A 19,673-nucleotide genomic window follows, 5' to 3' on the forward strand; every position below is an offset into this window, starting at 1 on the left:
AGCAAGGAGATAAATTTGCAAAAATGAAAGCCATGAATAAAGAGGATCAACTAGCGTGTGTGTGTGTGTGTGTGTGTGTGTGTATGAATGTGTGTGTATGTGTATATACACCTGTGGCATATGGCATATGTGACAGGAAAGACAAGTTGTGGAACTCTCTAGTATGACACTCTCCTAAGGTCCATTCCTATATTTCCACTTGGCATACTGGATACCTCTACCTGAATGTACTATCAGCACTTCAAACTTAACAGACCAAGTTCATCTTCTGTGCTTATCCCAAACCTGCCTTCTGGTATGTCACTACTCAAGTCACTGCAACTCTGACTCCTTTCTCCATATCCCAGCCAGGCACCAAATCATGTTGATTCATCCTCTAAAATAGCTCTTAAAGTTTATCTCTCCCCGACCCAAGCCCACTACAATTATCACTAAATGCCTTTCTATCATTTGAACCATTAGCACAGTTTTACCATCTTCTCTATCCCCTACTCCAAAATCAAAGGCTATATTACAGTCAGTGTTATTTTTCCAAGACTTAATCATACTTTCACTTCTTGGTACCTATATAATGAGTTTCAAATTTCTTGGTTGTGATACACAATGCTTTTTCTGGCACCAAATCATCCCTGTAGATTCATCTACTGTCACTCATCTCTCATAAACTCTATAGCCACAATAATCTATTTTCCATTCTTTGAATATATCATGTTTTTTAAAGACCCTTTATACATGTTAGAAATGCCACTAACAATGCTCTTTCTTCCATTCTTTACCTGCCCTTAAAGACTCTGCTGATGTCACTTCCTTTATGAAGACTTTCCTGATCAGCCTCTACTTCCACTTCAGGCCAAGTTAGTCACTATATTCCCTGTGCTTCCATAATATCTTCACATACTTCTATTATAGAATTCCTTAACTTGGTAAGGGAGGAAGTACAAGAACGTACAAGGTTGGCCAAATACTGATTACTAATGTAGCTGAGTGATGCAGATTCATTATACTATCATTACTTTAGTGTGTATGCTAAATTTCCATTAAAGGAAAGTTAAAAAAAAAAAAAAGTCAAGAGAGACAGAGACAGAAGGAGAGAAAAAATATTTTACTATAAGTAATTGAAAATCTGACTTGTGTGTGACTTAAACAAATATGGCATTAACTTTTTTCCCCAGATAAGAAGTCTAGAAGTACTAGTCTAGGGTCATTACTGAGGCTCAAGAAGATCATCAAAGACAAAGTCTCTATCTTTTTCCTCCATTAAGTGTGTTGATTTGTTGCTTCAAAGCCACTTGTAGTAGATGCTGACATTCTCTTTGTATTCGAGGCAGGAAAAAGGATAGTGCAAAGTCACATCTTTACCTCTTTAACAGGAAAAACAAAAATGTTTTTCAGTGCCCTCAGCAAACAGCTTGTAATACATTTCCCACAAGCTGTTAAGTCATCCAACAGTGCCTTATGGCCTGATCCTCTTTGAAGGCAGAGACTATTTTCGTACTTCAGTAAGCAATCCAGTACCTAGCATACAGAAGTACTTTGTATCTAATTAATGTATGAATCTAATAAAGGAAACAATAATATGTATAATAACACAAGAACTTCACTTTGCTAATTTTCTTTATAAAAGCAATATAACAAAAAGTGCTCTAACACTTGCCAATGCTGTACAAATAAGGAACTACTAGTATAGTAGTTTGACATCCACTATCATGAGATGTTTTACTGTTCTCTTTGTAGAGGACCAGACAGAGGATTAACAAAAAATCAAGAGACCTGAATTTCTGTCTACACAAAACAATCCTGATGAAACTCAATTACTTAGAGGAAATGTTTATTAATTTCTCAGGGTTGTTCTGAAGATAAGAGAAATATAAACAATATGAAAGCACGGTGAAATGTATAAAACAGTATAAACACATGCATTAAAAATGCACTGAAAAAAATAAATAAAAATAAATGCAATGGTTCTATTAAGTCTTGAGAGGAAACTTAGTTATGTACCATGCATAAAGATATATGCCATGTGGCACATCAACAATATGAATTAAAAATTAAACACTATTAATATCTAGTATGGATGCTAAACATAGTTAGATGAGTTTCTGCATTTGGCCCTGGTTCTTTCATGGTTATGGAGAAGTAAACTAACTGTACCTTACATTTACACCTCACTAAGGAAAAAATGCTTTACAAAATAAAATTGGTGCCTTGATGCAATTATATATCCACAAACTGAAAAGTAGGATATGATAAACAAACTGGTTAACACAGAATAGTTGATACCAAATCCCAATTAATCAGTTAATAATTAACTACCAATAAATGAACAGTACTAAAGTAGGCCAAGGTCCTAAAGCACTTCTAACTTAAATCAAGTGAGAAATAAAAGAGTAGAAGCATTGAATATTAATTTTCCTCTGACTTTAATAACCTTGATTGAGCTTATAAATACTTTTCAGGGTTACCTTATGGCTCATACATACAGAGGCAACACTGATGGTCAGAAATATTTCTGATAAATGATAATTTCAATGGCCTGTTTTCTGAATTTGTACTAAGTTGTATATTTCCTAACCTATAAGAGTGTTGTATCAAAATAAGCAGTATGTATATACAACAAAACACAGTAGCCAATACTAAGGAAGAGAAAAATGACAGTTCTAAGTCAAGAGAATCTCTACAGAATGTTCTATTAAGAACTGATGTGTCTTCACTTTTATTAGATTTGTAGACAATAGTTTCATTAGTTTCAATAGTTTCATTTAAGCAGAAACTATTCTCCATGTAGCTTACCATGGAATTATTAATGCTGAAAACTGACTCATCTTAATACAAAAAACTACACATCAAGACTGTAGGCCAGTAAATTCCAGGAGAACACTGCATAAAGCATCACTAGGTCATAAATAGAACTGAAATTTTTCAGCAGATCAGACTTATCTCACAGTTATTTTCTAAAGGAGGAACATCCAATAAGAAACCAAAATGTTAGAATAGTAAGAATGAGCTTATGCTTTATAGTTGTAGCCACCCAGTTTCAAATAGATCAATATTTGTTTTTAAAAGGGAAGAAGAGAATGTTTCTCTTCCTGTTTTATTTGCATATATAGCTTTAACAGCTAAAACTTCAACAGTGGGTATTTCTCCTACAAAGAATTTGGCATACCTGAAGTAAGCAATAAATTATTTGTCAATGTTATAAAAATAAAAGTCATAAACGATACGTTTACAATGAGGAGCTATTTTAATTTTTTTTTAATTTTAGGGAGAGAGTTGCACACACATGTGAGCAGTGGGAGGGAGGGATATCATTGAGATATAGATAGGATTGCTTTGATCATCTGTTGTTATGATATCCATTAAACTCAAAGTGATCCACAGATAAAGCAATCCTATCAATATCTCAATGGTATCTTTTGTAGAAACAGAAAAATTCATCCTAAAATTTGTACCAGATTTCAAGGGACCCTGAACAGTCAAAACAAGCACGAAAAAGAAGAATAAAACTGGAGAACTAATACTTAATGACTTCAAAACACTATAAATTTAAAAAAAAGACAGAACGGCAACAGAATAGAGAGCCCAGAAATAAAGTTTCACATAAATGGTCAAATAATTTTTGACAAGGATGCCAAGACTATTCAACGGACAAAGGAAAGTCTTTTCAAAAAATGGTGCTAGGAAAACCGGATATCCACATACAAAAGAACGAATATGGAGCTTTACCTAACACCATAGACAAAACCTAACTCAAAATAGGTCAAAGACCTAAATGTAAAGCCTAAACCCATAAAATTCTTAAAAGAAAACATAGGTTAAAGGCTTCACAACATTGGATTTGGCACTGATTTCTTAGATATAACATCAAAGGCACAGGTAACAAAGTGAAAACAATGAATTGGACTTCATGAAAATTTTAAAACTTTTGTGCAGCAAAACACACTATGCACAAAGTCGCAACATTGGAGAAAATATTTGTGAATGATATATCTGATAAGGGATTAACATCATAATATATAGAGAACTCCTAAAACTCAACAAAAAGAAATAACCCAATTCAAAACTGGGCAAAGGACTTGACTAGACATTTCCCCAAAGATATACAGACGGCCAGTAAGTACATGAAAATAAGTTATCATCACTGATTATTATGAAAATGCAAATCAAAACGACAATGAGATACCACTTCACACCCATTAAGATGGCTATTATGAGAGAGAAAGAGAGAGAGAGAGGGAGGGAGGGAGGGAGGGAGGGAGGAAGGAAGGAAGGAAGGAAGGAAGGAAGGAAGGAAGGAAGGAAGGAAGAAATAAGTTCTGGTGATGATGTGAAAAAGGAAGGAAGGAAGGAAGGAAATAAGTTCTGGTGATGATGTGAAAAAGGAAGGAAGGAAGGAAGGAAATAAGTTCTGGTGATGATGTGAAAAAAACTGGAACACTTGTGCACAGCTGGTAGTAATTTAAAATGGTACATGCTGCTATGGAAAACAGAACAGTGATTCCTTAAAAATTAAAAATAGAATTAGCATATTATCCAGCAATTTACTTCTGACTATATACCCGAAAGAAGAGAAAGCAATGTCTTGAAGAGATACTGGTACAATGACAATTTACAGCAGCACGACTCACCAATGATAAATTGTGAAAGCCACTCAAGTGTCCGTTGACAGACAAATGAATACAGTGGAATATTATTCAGCCACAAAAAGGAAGGAAATTCTGCCATATGCTACCAACACAGATGAACAACCCTGAAGACATTATCCTAAGTGAAATGAGCCAATCACAAAAAGACAAATATTGCACAATTCCATTTATACAAGGTGCTTAAAGTAGACAGAATCATAGAGACAGAAAGAAGAATGCTGGATGTCAAGGAGAATGGGGAGTATTAGAAAGTGGAAGAGGGACTATATAAAGTATCCTCCAAAATGAGAAGGCATTTGGGGACCAAAAAAACAAAGCAGGCAATGCATACAATTCACACAGAGTTTTATGCAGGGTAACTTACTGACAGGGAGGATTGGGCAGATGATGATCCAGAGCTGCAATTATTTCCCAAAAAATCTGGACCTCAGCCTACAGATTCTATACAGCAAGGGGACCCTGGGGACACGGTAGTGAAGTCAAGGGTTCATGTGCATTTCAGAAGGTTTGCATGCACCTGACAGACCTTGTGATGACATCTGTGTGTCAGGAAAGGGAAAAACTATTTTATCTTTAACAAATTTACAGAGCACCAGAGTAAAGCCTTCCCACATTCCAGATGTGGTGGGAATTTTTAAGGCATGTATACTAATCTCCAAAGGGCCTGGGACACGTAGCACCAAGAGAGGTCACAGAGCAGACGTAAACAAGATGAAAGACCAAAGATGGAGTCAGTATTGTCATCACTCCAGCAGAGAGTTACTGTTTAGTAAGTATAGAGCAGTTCTACAACATGAAAAGAGTTACAGAGATGGAAGGTGCTGATGGTTCCACATTATGAATGTATATAATGCCAACTGTACACCTAAAATGGTTAAGATGGTAAAATTTATGCTAAATGTATTTTACCACAATAAAAAAATTAAGAAGGGGTAAGGGGTTGAGTAAATGGGCCATTGGGGAGTAAGAGGAAAATCTAAATGTCATGAGTAAGGGAGAAATATAATAAAGAGGGAAGAAAATAAAAAAGGAAGGTAGACAGGGAGAAAGAGTAGAATGGAGGGAGGGATTCTCCCTCTCTCTCTCCCTCTCTCTCTCTCTCTCTCTCTCTCTCTCTCTCTCTCTCTCACACACACACACACACACACACACACACACACACATACTTTGAACTTTGACCCAAATCACCAAGTACTAACTACAGCATAGAGAATGCCTCCAGGATATCAATCACTGTCACATTCTGATATCAAAGATAAAAATTTCAACTTGGTCTAAAATGACCAAATTGGGCTTAATCAGAAGTAATCAGCTGTAAAAAATGCAAATCCAAAAGGTCCAGATCATGTTCCACTGTCATTCCCTATTAGGATATCAAATTCAATTTGGAAGATTTCAGTATGATTCGCTAAAGTTACGTCTCAGGATACACACAGAATGTGAGTGTTCCTTGGAGCACCTGACTTGATGGATACAATGGGAAGGTACTACTGCCATTCACAGAAATAAGCATATATTTCACAGTAGCTACTGAAAATCAATGTTTTCACCGCTTCAAATGGTAACAGAAGTAAAATATTCTAATTTCAAAATCACTCCAAGCTGCAAATTAAAAAAATGTATGTTCTTATAAACTTCTATTAATCGTAAAGCTAAGTAATGTGTTACTAACAGCTGTGACTGCCTTTTCACTAAAGCCTGTGTCACTTTAGCTGACATTAACAGCTCATCCTTCTTGGAGCAATTCAATCAGTCACCCTATCAAATAGTCCCAGGTCAAGCAGGTGAAAATACTTTTAGTGTAGTAGGATGTCCCTACAGCTCTTTAAAATCTATAGGCACGCTCCACTGCAGCTGCCTCCTTCTGCCACTCTTGGGGTGCTGCTTGTATGCTCTCTCTTGGTGTGGACCCGGTACCTCTTTTGTGAAGCAGCAGTTGGGGAGACTCTGGTACTTGCCATGGCTGACAAAAAGCCCAAGGAAAGAGTCAAGACTGAGAACAACGATCATATTTGAAGGTGATGGGGCAGGATGGTTGTGTGGCACAGTGTAAGATTAAGAGGCATATACCACTTAGTAAACTAATGAAAACCTATTGTAAACAACAGGGTGTGTCATTGAGGCAGATCAGATTCTGATCTGATGGGCAGCCAATCAACAAAACAAACACACCTACACTGTTGTAAATGGAGGATGAAGATACAATTGGTGTGTTCCAGCAGCAGACAGGAGGCATCTACAAAAAAGGGAACCTGCTACTTTACTCCAGAACTCTGTTCCTCCAGACCAAGAAGACATTCTCCATTAGAAAACTGCAATTTGAAGGGTACCTGGGTGGTTCAGTTGGTTAAGCCTCTGACTTTGGCTCAGGTCAGGATCTCACAGTTAGTGGGTTTGAGCCCCACGTTGCGCTCTGTGCTGACAGCTCAGAGCCTGGAGCCTGCTTCAGATTCTGTGTCTCCCTCTCTCTCTGCTCTTCCCCCGCTATCACTCTGTCTCTCTCTTTCTCAAAAATAAACATATGGGGCGCCTGGGTGGCTCAGTCGGTTAAGGGTCCGACTTCAGCTCAGGTCACAATCTCATGGTCCGTGAGTTCAAGCCCTGTGTCGGGCTCTGGGCTGATGGCTCAGAGCCTGGAGCCTTCTTCCGATTCTGTGTCTCCCTCTCTCTCTGACCCTCCCCTGTTCATGCTCTGTCTCTCTCTGTCTCAAAAATAAATAAACGTTAAAAAAAAATTAAAAAATAAATAAACATAAAAATTAAAAAAAAAAAAAGAAAATCGCAATTTGGTTCCACCACATCCTAGTATAGTTTTCTCTATTCTTTCATTTTCCCCTTCCCCATTTCCTTACTGTACATAAAGTAACTGTGTATGTGCACAAGCATACTGCATGTTTTTAACTAAATGGCCAATGGTATGTTTTGAGTAACATCAAATGGAAATAGGATAAGGGAAAATACTGGTCCTGTGAAAATACCTCCTTTCTCCATTAGCGGCATGCTCATTCATCTCTTATCTTTATATTCCAGTTATTTTGCTCTTTCTCTTTAACAATAAAAGAACATAAAATCATTCTGTACCTTGTTTTATTGGAGAATTTTAATTTATTTCATTTGCTGTTATGAAACCAAGGACAATTTTATAACTTTTTTGTACATGTTACATGTAGGACAATATTTTTTTTTTAAGTTTATTTATTTATTTTGAGAGAGGAGAAGAGAATCTGAAGCAGGCTCCATGCTGTCAGCGCAGAGCCTGATGTCAGGCTCAATCTCATGAACCATGAGATCATAACCTGAGCAGAATCCTAGATAGTTTTCCCTTCAAGTCAAGTACCTTGTTGTTTAAATAAACTTGTTTAAAAACAATTAAATTTAATTTTAAAAACAAAATCTGTAGGCACATGAAATCTGAGGATAGGATGAAAAAAAAGGAATGGACTAGGTTTTTACCTCAAAGGTACCAGTGCTACTGCTTTACAAAATTCACTGGATTCTAAGAATCCATGCTTTTTGAATTACAACAGATAAACAAATATTTGTGGGTATCACTATAGCCAACGGCATTGACAAAACTAAGTATACCCCAAATTTCAATTACAGGCATACTTCGGAAATAACGTGGGTTTGGTTCTGACCACCACAATAAATATCACAAAAAAGCAAGTCAAGTGACTTTTTTGGTTTCCCAGTGCATAAAAAAGTCAGGTTTACCCAATACTATATAGTCTATTAAGTGTGCAATGGCATTATGTCTAAAAACAAATAATACCTTATTGCTAGAAAAGGCTAACCATGATCTGAAGTTTCAACAAGTTGTAACCACTGATCACAGATCACCATAACAAATATAATAATGAAAAAGTTCGAAATATTGCAAGAATAAATAAAATGTGACACAGAGACAGGAAGTGAACAAATGCTGTTGGAAAAATGGCACCGATGGACTTGCTTAATGCAAGGTGTCACAAACCTTCAATTTGTAAAAAACGTAGTTATCTGCAAAGTGCAACAAAGCAATTGCAGTAGGTTGAATGGTGATATCCTCCCAAAATATGCCCTGTATTCCTGGCCCTTATTTTCTTTCTGTGCTGTTTCAGGTAATTATTATTTGTAAGGAAAACAAATGGATTGAATTAAGATGATTAAAGGAAAAAATGGTCCTTCAATTAAAAAAATTTTTTTTAAACCCTAGAGTTGCTGATTTATTAATATTTAATGATTAAAGGTTACCCTCTTTTTCTCAACTATGCCTTTAAATAAAAACAAAATTTGATAGATTATACAGATGTCCTCATAAGTTTTGCACAACTTTTGTTTACCAATATCTTAATCACAAACTGGGACAATCGCAGAATATTTAAAGTAGGTCACCTAGCTGAAAATCACAAAGAATCCTAGCACAAAATTTAGCAGAAGAGTACTTGCTGCCTCTTTTCCTTTGAGTACTTTGATGATTGACCTCTTAAGATAAAGAAGTCTTTTCTTGGAAAACAAAAACTTATCTGCCATATTCTTCTTCATACATTGCACACTGTCCTACTTTGCTATATTTCAGCTCCTACAGGAAATCAGAACATGACATAACTCTCATTTCCTATAACCAAGACATCTGTACATCTGTATGGGCCAAAGCAAAGAATTCAGATTTTAGAACTTCAGATGTACCAATCTTGGCTTTGGGTGGAGTTGGGAGAAGATAGCTTGAATAAAAAGAAAATTGGTTGCAAAGGAGGAATTCTGCTAAAAACAGGCAGAATTTTCTATTTTTCTGCCAGCCACAGGACTTAACAATATTTTTAAAAATCTATGAGCTGAAAAGGATTTCTCCTATGAATTATACTAGGCAATGTACCATGTCAGTCACTCTCAGTTCGCCCCCAGCTACTGGCAGCATAGTGGATTTAGTATCTGAGTTTTTCAAATGGTAATAGATTTCAAGAGTCCCTTTTAAAAGTGGGTAGTGACTGGGGCACCTGGGTGGCTCAGTCGGTTAAGTGTGTGACTTCGGCTTCAGCTCAGGTCATGATCTCACAGCTTGTGGGTTTGAGCCCCACATCAGCCTCTGTGCTGACAGCTCAGAACCTGGAGCCTGCTTTGGATTCTGTATCTCCCTCTCTCTCCGCCTCTCTCTCTCTCTCTCTCTCTCAAGAAATGAATAAACACTAAAATTTTTTTTAAATAAATGAATAATAAAAGTGGGCAGTGATCACTGCAGCTATGCAATGTATGCTACATTTTTTAAACTGCAGCAAAGAAAATGAAACTGATTTTGCTATTTAATGATTAGGTTTCCTCCTTACTGTGTGATCTGGATCCAAGATTAACACGGGTAGCTTTCATTTACATTACATCCCAAATTCTCTATTAAGTAGAGAACAGGAATTGAGTAATATAGGCAAGACATTTACTTCTCACTCAAAGAGAAATTAATGCCAATAGTTTCCAATCTTTTTAGGATTATTCAACATTCATTTCACATCAAATATTTATTGAAACTAATATATTACAGGTACTTTAATCAATTCCTTTTTTTAAACGTTTATTTATTTTGAGAGAGAGAGAGAGAGAGAAAGAGAAAGAGGAAGGGAGAGAAAGAATCCCAACCAGGCTCTGTGCAGTCACAGGTAGTGCTCGATCCCACAAACCTTGAGATCATGACCTGAGCCGAAATCAAGAGTCAGACACTTAACCCACTGAGCTACTCAGACGCCCCAGGTACTTTAATCAATTCTTCCATCATCCAAAGAACATAGCACTGTATTAAAAAAATGTTAAGGTACTCTTTGTCACATGGTTTTCAAAGAGGTAGATGTTAGTCTTATTGTTACGTTTCAACTTTTAAATGAAGAAAACTCAGCCATTTTAAAATAGTTTAACAACTGTACTACTGTAATTGTTGAAGATTCTAGCTATCTTCAATTTTAAACTAGACTAATACAGACCAAAGCTGTATTGTTGGTTTAGTAATGGTCATATATGTAACCAGCAACATAGGAGACAACAGTCATTTTCAGCAATTTTTTTGAAATTAAAAAACACAGTTATTTCAGGTTGATCACAACCATAAATCTGCCCTTTGACCGAATTTATTAATGAAGAAACAGTCTTACAGCTTCCATTCTTTGATATGTTAACTCCAACTTTGAGAAGACCCAATAACTCCCTTATCATATTTCTTACTTAGATACTGATTGCTGGGTGGAATACAATGGGTTGACTGGTCCTTTAAAATTATCCTTTCAAAAATTCTTAATTCAAAAAGTATAAGGAGACCACATGCCTTAAGAGGTCAAGGATCATAGCCTAGGATAGCAGAATGGTATAGTCTAAATTCTATCATAAGATTCACCCTTTTCCTCATTATTGGTAGTTTCTCCTCAGTCAATGTTCTTTCCATACCTCTAAAAACAGTCCCTCCTATGTGCTTCTCTGGTGTTAGCAGGGCCCACAGGGAGCTAAATGTCAACCCTTCCGGGCAGCACTTAGGCAGGACAAGACGATACAAAGTGGTAACAGTTGGCACTTCTTTTCCTTTCTTTCCCTACCCATTCCCCCCTCCCCCCCGCCCCAGCATGACCCAGCAAGGAGCTGAACTTCCACTCCCACCTTTGGCAATGAGGCAAGTCAAGGAAAACATTAATACCAAAATGCACTCAATACAAAGTTTCCAAGATTATTTACAAGATTATTTTTTCATTATGAAAAAATTCTTTCCATGAACTCTTTCTCCTAGCATTAATATTTGATCTTAGTCTTTCCCTTTAATGTATTCAATTTTCCTCAAGGTCTGGGGATCTTTAGTTGATCAGAGCTATTCTGAATACATTCTCCCTCTCATCCTCTCACCCCCATAGTGTCTTTTATTTAAAAATTTTAAAGATAATCTTAAACATAATTTCAAACTTACAGTAAAGTTCAAGAATAGTATGAAGAATCTTTTTTTTAATCATTTGAGAGTAAATTGCTGACATTATGTCCCATCATCCCTGAAAACTTAGGTTTGTAATTCCTTTAATAAAGACATTCTCCCAAATAACCATGATACAATCGTCAAAATCAACAAATCAACAATGATACCAGGTAATCTCTATGCCCTATTTAAGTTTCACCAGTCATCTCACTAATGTCTTTTGTAGCAAAAGGAACAGATCTAGTATCATGGGTTGCATTTAATTGTCATGTTTCTGTAATCTCTTTAACCCTGAAACAGTTAGTTATCAAGTTTTTCCTTTACTTTCATGATCTTTAAAATTTTGTAAGTTACAGGCCAGGTATCTTCTAAAAAATCTCTCAATTTGGGATTCTCTGTTTGTTTCCTCAAGATTAGATTTAGGTTATATAGATTTTGGTAGATGAATCATAGAAATGATGCCCTGGTCCTCACACTGCATCCTATCAGGCAGTGCTTGATTTTATTTTGTCCCATTACTATTAACATTAGCTTTCATCACCCGATTAAGGTTAGAATCTGCCAGGTTTCCTACTGTGAAGTTCCTTTTCTTTCCTTTGTAAGTAATAGATACTTTGTGAGGAGACATTTTGAGACTACATAAACAACATTCCTCATTAAATTTTCACCCATTAGTTTTGGCATCTACTGATATTTCATGGATAACTGATTACCCATGGATAACTACACTGGTTCCCAAACTGATTTTTCTAATTCCATTCTTCCTTTTCTTCTCTCCATTCATTTATTATGTCACTGCAAACTCATGAATTCCTATTTTATTCAGTGGGCTATAATTTGATAATGAGTATTATTTGATGTTCAAACTGTTCAAAAATTGGCCAGTGAGTGCTTGCTCCTTCAAGGTCACTTCTGTATCCTTTAGATGTAATACCTCTTTGAGCGATTCCTTATTTTCTTGTTTCCAGCATATCTTGTCCTTTTCTTTCTCTACCCCAGCCCTAGAATCAGCCATTTCTCCAAGGAGTCCTAGCACAGGCACCTATGTTTCTAGGCCCCATCCTATGATTTCTGGGCTGAATTACTCAGGGAGCAAAGAAAGCAGTAAGAAAGCCAAAGTGCTACTTTGTTTAGAATGTGTTGTGACTTGCCCTGATTTCCTCTGTACCTGAATACATCTGTTTCCCCAACGGCTTATCTGCCTTGAACAGCAAGGCTGACTACACACTGCTTAAGGAACAGAGGAGACCTGTAAAATAGACAAACCTCCCCCAAAACATAGTTGCAAAAGTTAGGAAACACTTGCTCTGGGGGTGGATATTCTGAGGTCATTTTATTCCTAGAAAAGGTACCTTTTCCTTTTCTTTCTTTTTTACTATCTCTTTTATTTTGTAACAGTTTTAGATGTGTACACAAACTGTGAGGATAGCTCGAGTTCCTATGTATCCCACACCCAATTTCCCTTAACAGCTTGTATTAGTGTGATACATTGTCACACTTTTTTTCTCTTCCCCCCTGCCCTCATTTGTCACAACTAATGAACCAATACAAATAAATTATTATTAACGAAAGTTCATACTTTATTCAGATATCCTCAGTTTTCCTCCAATGTCCAATTTCTGTGTGAGGATCCCATCCAGAATATCATACTACACTTAGTAATTAAGTATTGTTAAGCTATTCTTGCTTGTGACAGTTTCTCAGAGCTTCCTTGTCTTTGATGAATGTATTAATTTACTGTAGCTGCTGTAACCAATTAGACAAACTTAAGGTCTTTTAAAAAAATCCCAAAGGGGCACCCAGGTGGCTCAGTTGGTTGAGCGTCCAGATGAGTCTTGATTTCAGTTCAGGTCATGATCGCACGATTCATGATATAGAGTCCCGCATTGGGCTCTGTGCTGGCGATGTCCACCTGCTTGGGATTCTTTCTCTCCCTCTCTCTCTGCCCCTCCCCTGCTCATGCTCTCTCTCTCAAAAATAAATAAATAAACATGAAAAATAAAATTAAAAAACAAAACAAAACAGGAATTTACCATGTGACCCAGTAACTCCACCACTGGGTATTTACCCAAAGAAAATGAAAACACGAATTCAAAAATATATATGCACACCTATGTTTATTGCAACACTATTTACAACAGCCAAGATACGGAAGCAACACAAGTGTCCATCCACAGATATATGGATAAAGATGGGGGGGGGGGCGGGAGGTGCGCGCGCGCGCGCGCGCACACACACACACACACACACACACACACACACACACACTGGAATACTACTTGGTCATAAAAAAGAATGAGATCTTGCCATTTGCAACAACATGGATAGATCTAGAGGGTATAATGCTAAGTGAAATATATCAGAGAGAGACAAATACCGTATGATTTCACTCATGTAGAATTTAAGAAACAAAACAAATGAATGAAGAATAAAAGAAACTAACCAAAAAAGAGAGTCTTAACTGTAAAGAACAAACTGATAGTTACCTGAGGGGAGGGGAGGGTGGGGATGGGTGAAACAGGTAAAGGGGATTAAAGCACAGTTATCATAATGAGCACTGAGTAATGCAGAGTTGATGAATCACTATAATGTACACCTGAAACTGGTATAACAGTTACAGGTATGTTAACTATCCTGGAAACCAGAGGTTTATTCTCTTTCAGTTTTAGGAGTCATAAACTCTAAAATCAAGATCTCAGTAGGGCCACACTCTCTGAAAAGTCTTAGAACCATTCCTTGGATCCTCCAGCTTCTGGTGGCCATAGGCATCCCTTGGCTTACAGGTACATCACTCCAGTCTCTGCTTCTGTCTCTTCTGTGTCTGTGCCTTCTCTGTTTTATGAGGGACATGTCATTGGATTTAGAGCCTACTAAATAATCCAGATAATCTGATAATCCAGGATGATCTCTCAAGATTCTTAACTTAAATACATCTGCAAAGACTCTGTCCAAGAGAGAGAGGTTCTGGAGGTTAGGACATGGGCATACTTTTGGGGGGATATTACCATTTAACCTACTACAATGACCTTGACAGTTTTAAAGATTACTGGTCAGATATTTCAGAGAATTGTGATTTGATTTCTCATGATTAGACTGGGATAATGTGTTGGAGGGAGGAAAACAGCACAGGTAAAGTATCATTTTTATCCTATCAAGGATACAACTTATCAACATGACTTATCACTATTGATGGTGACCTTGATAACCTGGCATGAGGCAGTGTTTGTCAGGTTTTTCCATGATATTGTACTCTTTGGAGAAAAGTCACTATCAACAGTTCAACTTGAGAGGTGGGGAGTTACACTTCCTTGCAGGTGGAGTATCTAAATAAAGTACTGAAATTCTTCTGCATGGGAGATGTGCCTATTCTCCCTTGGGGTCAACATCAATTGTTTGTTTATATCAGTATGGATATATGAATATTTCTTTATATTTTGGCTTTTAACCCAACACTATTTTATTTATTTTATTGCTCACAGTGTTCCAGTTTTGCATGTTGGGAGATCTTTTAGTTAGCTCTTCTATCCCTATAGCATACTCCTGTTACCGTGTGTGTGTGTGTGTGTGTGTGTGTGTGTGTGTGTGTGTGTGTGTGTGTGTGTATTTAAAGCACTTTGTTAGTTTTCGGCACTACACGATGCTCTGGGCTCACCCTATATATTTCCTGCCCCAACACAAGAATTAGTCACTTCTCCAAGAAACTTTCATTCCTCTTAGAGGATAATGGTATTAGAAACCAAGATCTGGGCACAAGGTGTGGTCATTGCTACTGGGGTTTCATTGCTTCTAGACCCTCTCAGCTGACAGAGTAGTATAACTACGTTTACTAACCTGTGTATATACACATTATCTATAAACATTTTTTTTTTAATTTTTTTTTTTTAACATTTATTTACTTTTGAGACAGAGAGAGACAGAGCATGAACAGGGGAGGGGCAGAGAGAGAGGGAGACACAGAATCCGAAACAGGCTCCCGGCTCTGAGCCATCAGCACAGAGCCTGACGCGGGGCTCGAACCCACGGACCGTGAGATCATGACCTGAGCTGAAGTCGGACGCTTAACCGACCAAGCCACCCAGGCGCCCCTATCTATAAACATTTTTATATGCAATCACCTACATCTATATTAAGCTAAACATGAGGTCATACTAAGTCTCCAACTCCAGTCCATTATCACATGGATCATATTAGCTTCTTCCCCTTGCTTACTGTAACCCCACTACAATAGCAGAAACATATATAGCAGCTGCAGAATTGTTAACCCATATACCCTGTCCCCCTGTAAGAGAGTACAGTGTTTACATATACAGTTCCTTTTGCCTTTTAGTCTTACAGATTCTACTCATTTCCCAAATTACTTAGATCAGTACCTCATTCCTACACCCTCTTCAGTGACATTAATATATTTGTAATACATTTACATTCTTTTGTCACACTTTACATTCTACTCTGAGATCCCTGACTTCCTAAATGAGGTTTTTAAAATTAGTATATATTAATATCCACTCTTTCTGCTATAAAGTTCCACAGATTTTAACAAATACTTAATGTCCTATATTCATCATTACAGTATTATACAAAATACTTTCACTATCCTAAAAAAGCCCCTGCGTTTCACCTAACCAACCTTCCCCACAACTTGTTACTCCCCTTGGCTTCTGGCAACTACTTATCCTTTAACTGACTCTTATTTTTGCCTTTTCCAGAATGTCATATAATGGGACTTACACAGTATGTAGAATTTTCAGACTGACTTCTTTAACTCAGCAGTATGCATTTAAGGTTCATCTATATCTTTTCATGATTTGATAGTTCTTTTTTATCACCGAATAATATTCCACTTATGGATGTACCAAAGTTTATTCATTCAACCTACTGAAGGATATCTTGGCTGCTTCTGGTTTAGCAGGGGAGATTATGAACAAAGCTACTATAAACGTTTGCATGCAGGTTTGGTTGTAAGTTTTCAAATTAGTTGTGTGACTACTTAGGAAGGTGTTTGCTGATTTACATGGTGAGACCACATTTAGCTTTGCAGGCAACAATTAGCCATACTATTTTGCACTCTCACCAGCAAGGAATGAAAATTACCATTCCTCCACATCCTTGTCAAAATTTGCTTTTGTCAGTGTTTGGAATTTTAGCCATTCTAATAGTATGTAATGGTATCTCATTATTGTTTTAACCTTTTATATGCTTACTTGCCATCTATATATCTTCTTTGATGAAGGGTCTCTTCAAATTTTTTGTCCATTTTTTGATTGAGTTGATTTGTTTATTGCTGAGTTTTAAGAGTTTTCTACATATTTTGGATACAAGTCCTTTATCATATGTGTTTTGCAAATATTTTCTCCCCAACTGTGGCTTGTCTTTTTATTCTCTCAACAGTGTCTTGCATTGAGAGGAAGTTTTCAATTTTAACTAAGCCCAACTTCACCCATTTTTTTCTTGCATGGATCACATTACTAATGTATTTTAAAACTCACTGCCAAACCCAAGATTCATATCAATTTTCTCCTATATGTTCTTCAATATAGTTTTACATTTTAAATTAGGCCAACGATCCACTTTGCATTAATTGTTGTATAAATCATAAGGCCTATGCCTAGGTTCACTTCTTGCAAATGGTCACTTGTTGCATCATTGATTGAAAAGACTATCGTTTCTCCATTGAACTGTCTTTGCTTTTTTGTCAAAGACCAGTTGACTATATTTGTGTGGATTTATTTTGTTTATTTATTGTGTGGACTCTCCATCCTGTTAATTTATGTGTTTATTCTTTTGCCAATACCACTGTGTCTTGATTACTGTACCCTTTACATTAAGTCTTGAAATCAGGTGGTGTGAGTACTCTAACTGTTCATTTTCTTTGTTCATTTTCAGTATTGCATTGACCTAAGTTTTTTGTTTCCCATACAAACTTTAGATTTAGTATGATGATAGCCACAAAATAGCTTACTGGGATTTTGACTGGGACCGTGTTGAGTCTGTACATAAACTGGAAAAAACTGAGGCTTTAACAATATTGGGTATTCCAATCCATGAACACAGAATATCTCATTTATATAGATCTTTTTTGACTTTTTAAAATCACTGTTTTATAGTTTTCCACTCATAGATCTACATTTATTTTCTTAGATCTATACCTTAAGCATTTCATTTTGGGGGATACTTTTTAAATGGGATTTTTTCTGACACTACCAAGTTTGAGAACAACTGTCATACAAATCACCTAACCTACTTGGACTTGGTGCTTATTTGTACATGTGTATAGTAATTCCTGCACTTATCACTGTAAAGTGTTATTATAATGATAAAATAGCAATTATTTAAAAATATATGTAAATTAGAAATCATAAAAGTATAAGGGTCATTAAATCCATTATCCTTCCTATAAGGGTGAGGAAACAACTCCAGAGAAATTAAGTCACTTGACAAAGTTTTAATAGGGGCATGGAACAATTTAGAGTGCACACAGGAGAGCTGAAGAGTATTAAATAAACAGTGTTGGCCAGAAGATTCATAAAAATGGGTAGGAAAGATAGGCCCAGAATTTGTACTCAATTATATATTTAATGAGGATCCACTAAATGACAAAGGAGTAAATAATTAATGTAGGGTCTTCTGGAAATTAATCCGATTGATAGGATGTAATACAAAGGAGAATGGATAGGACTTAGAATAATGCAACAGAGTCTTGGTTAGGATTTTAGAACAAGAAAGGACTTAGAAATAATCTAATCTAACATCTTCATTTTATATACACTGTAGGTTATTCTCACTAGCAAAGATTAGTACATATGGTAAATTGTAATGGCAGTCAACACGCACATTTTTGTTTAGCCATTTTCTCTTTTTGGTCTTGGATTTCTTTCAAGTATTTTAAGGTGAAAGAAGGGTAATTAGTCAGTAAGGCTTTAAAGGAATGAATGATGTAATCAGTAAGACTTCTTAAACACTCCAAGTCTAAACCCTTCGTTGGACTTAACCATGGAAATTCTGAGGATACCTTTTATCCTTTGCTTTCACATCATTTACATTGTTCTTCAAAAATTATTTGGCTTTTGCCCACATTATCTCCTGGGTAAAGCAACTAGAAAAAGGCTGACAATAGGCCCCAAATACTTTCTTATGCCATTCAGAATAGAATTGCATTTCTGGATCCAGAAAAAGAAGAGTTATGATCATTTCAAATCCCCAGAAATGGCTGTATGATAGAATATGGCATTTACATTTTGAACTGCTTAATCATTCTTTTATAGACTAGCTGAAGGTTATTTTGTCTCTCTGGCATTTTCTTATGTCTAAGCTGCCTTCCTTTGTCATCCAGGGCTCAGTTTCAAGGTTGAAATACATTATAGTAATCACAGTCAACCAAAGGCATCCCTATTGCAAACTCTCCATAACTTCATGCTTTTCCCATCAATTTCACTTCAGTTAAAAGGCCAGTTAAGAGAAGAATGTATGAATAAATCTGAGCTTACAATTTCTATTGCCACTATTACCTCATACACTCAGGCTTTTTATTAAATTTGCTATCTTCACACTATTTTATACATTATAAAGATGGCATGTACATAAACACCTTCCGAAATTAAGTGACTCCACTTTAGAAAGCTGAACTTTCTGAAGTAAAGCTTCCCCATGCTTTACCTAAATAAATTATCATCCACATTCCATCTAGGATACTTCCATTACTTCACATTTCTTCAATCACTTCTCTCCCAATGCCAATGAAGAAAAACAATAAAAGGAAATATAAATTATTTCTTATTATTAAACCATCACTAACCTCATGCATTTTTCAACTAGAGCTTTAGCTACAGGACAAAACCATGACTATAATCCAAGCCAAGTCCCAGGTCTGATGTTTACAAGTATTTGACATTAAGCACTTCACAGTTTATCTGGGCCTTGGATTCTTTGTGTGCAAAGTGAGGGGACTGGACACGATGATCAGCAAATTTTCTTATACAAACATCAACAATCCAAACTTTTTAACTTCTACTGCTGGCATTTTCATAAAGAATGTAGGGTCTTTTTGAAAACATTACTGGTATAAAAGATTACAAAATCATAGTACATATTACTATGTACATACACAGTACCTAGTACAC

The 19,673-nt window shown here is 36.4% G+C and overlaps 1 protein-coding gene and 1 pseudogene across 10 annotated transcripts in view; one reads left to right on the plus strand and one right to left on the minus strand.

The window, feature by feature from the left end:
* Positions 1–19,673, minus strand: part of PEAK1 (pseudopodium enriched atypical kinase 1) — a 313,202-nt gene that overhangs the window by 194,965 nt on the left and 98,564 nt on the right. The gene's annotated exons all lie outside the window — the stretch shown is intronic.
* On the plus strand, positions 6,473–7,091 carry LOC132669622 (small ubiquitin-related modifier 2 pseudogene; annotated as a pseudogene).

Source organism: Panthera onca, chromosome B3 (genome assembly GCF_046562875.1).
Source record: "Panthera onca isolate mPanOnc1 chromosome B3, mPanOnc1 haplotype 2, whole genome shotgun sequence".
In the NCBI taxonomy this organism is placed as follows: domain Eukaryota; kingdom Metazoa; phylum Chordata; class Mammalia; order Carnivora; family Felidae; genus Panthera; species Panthera onca.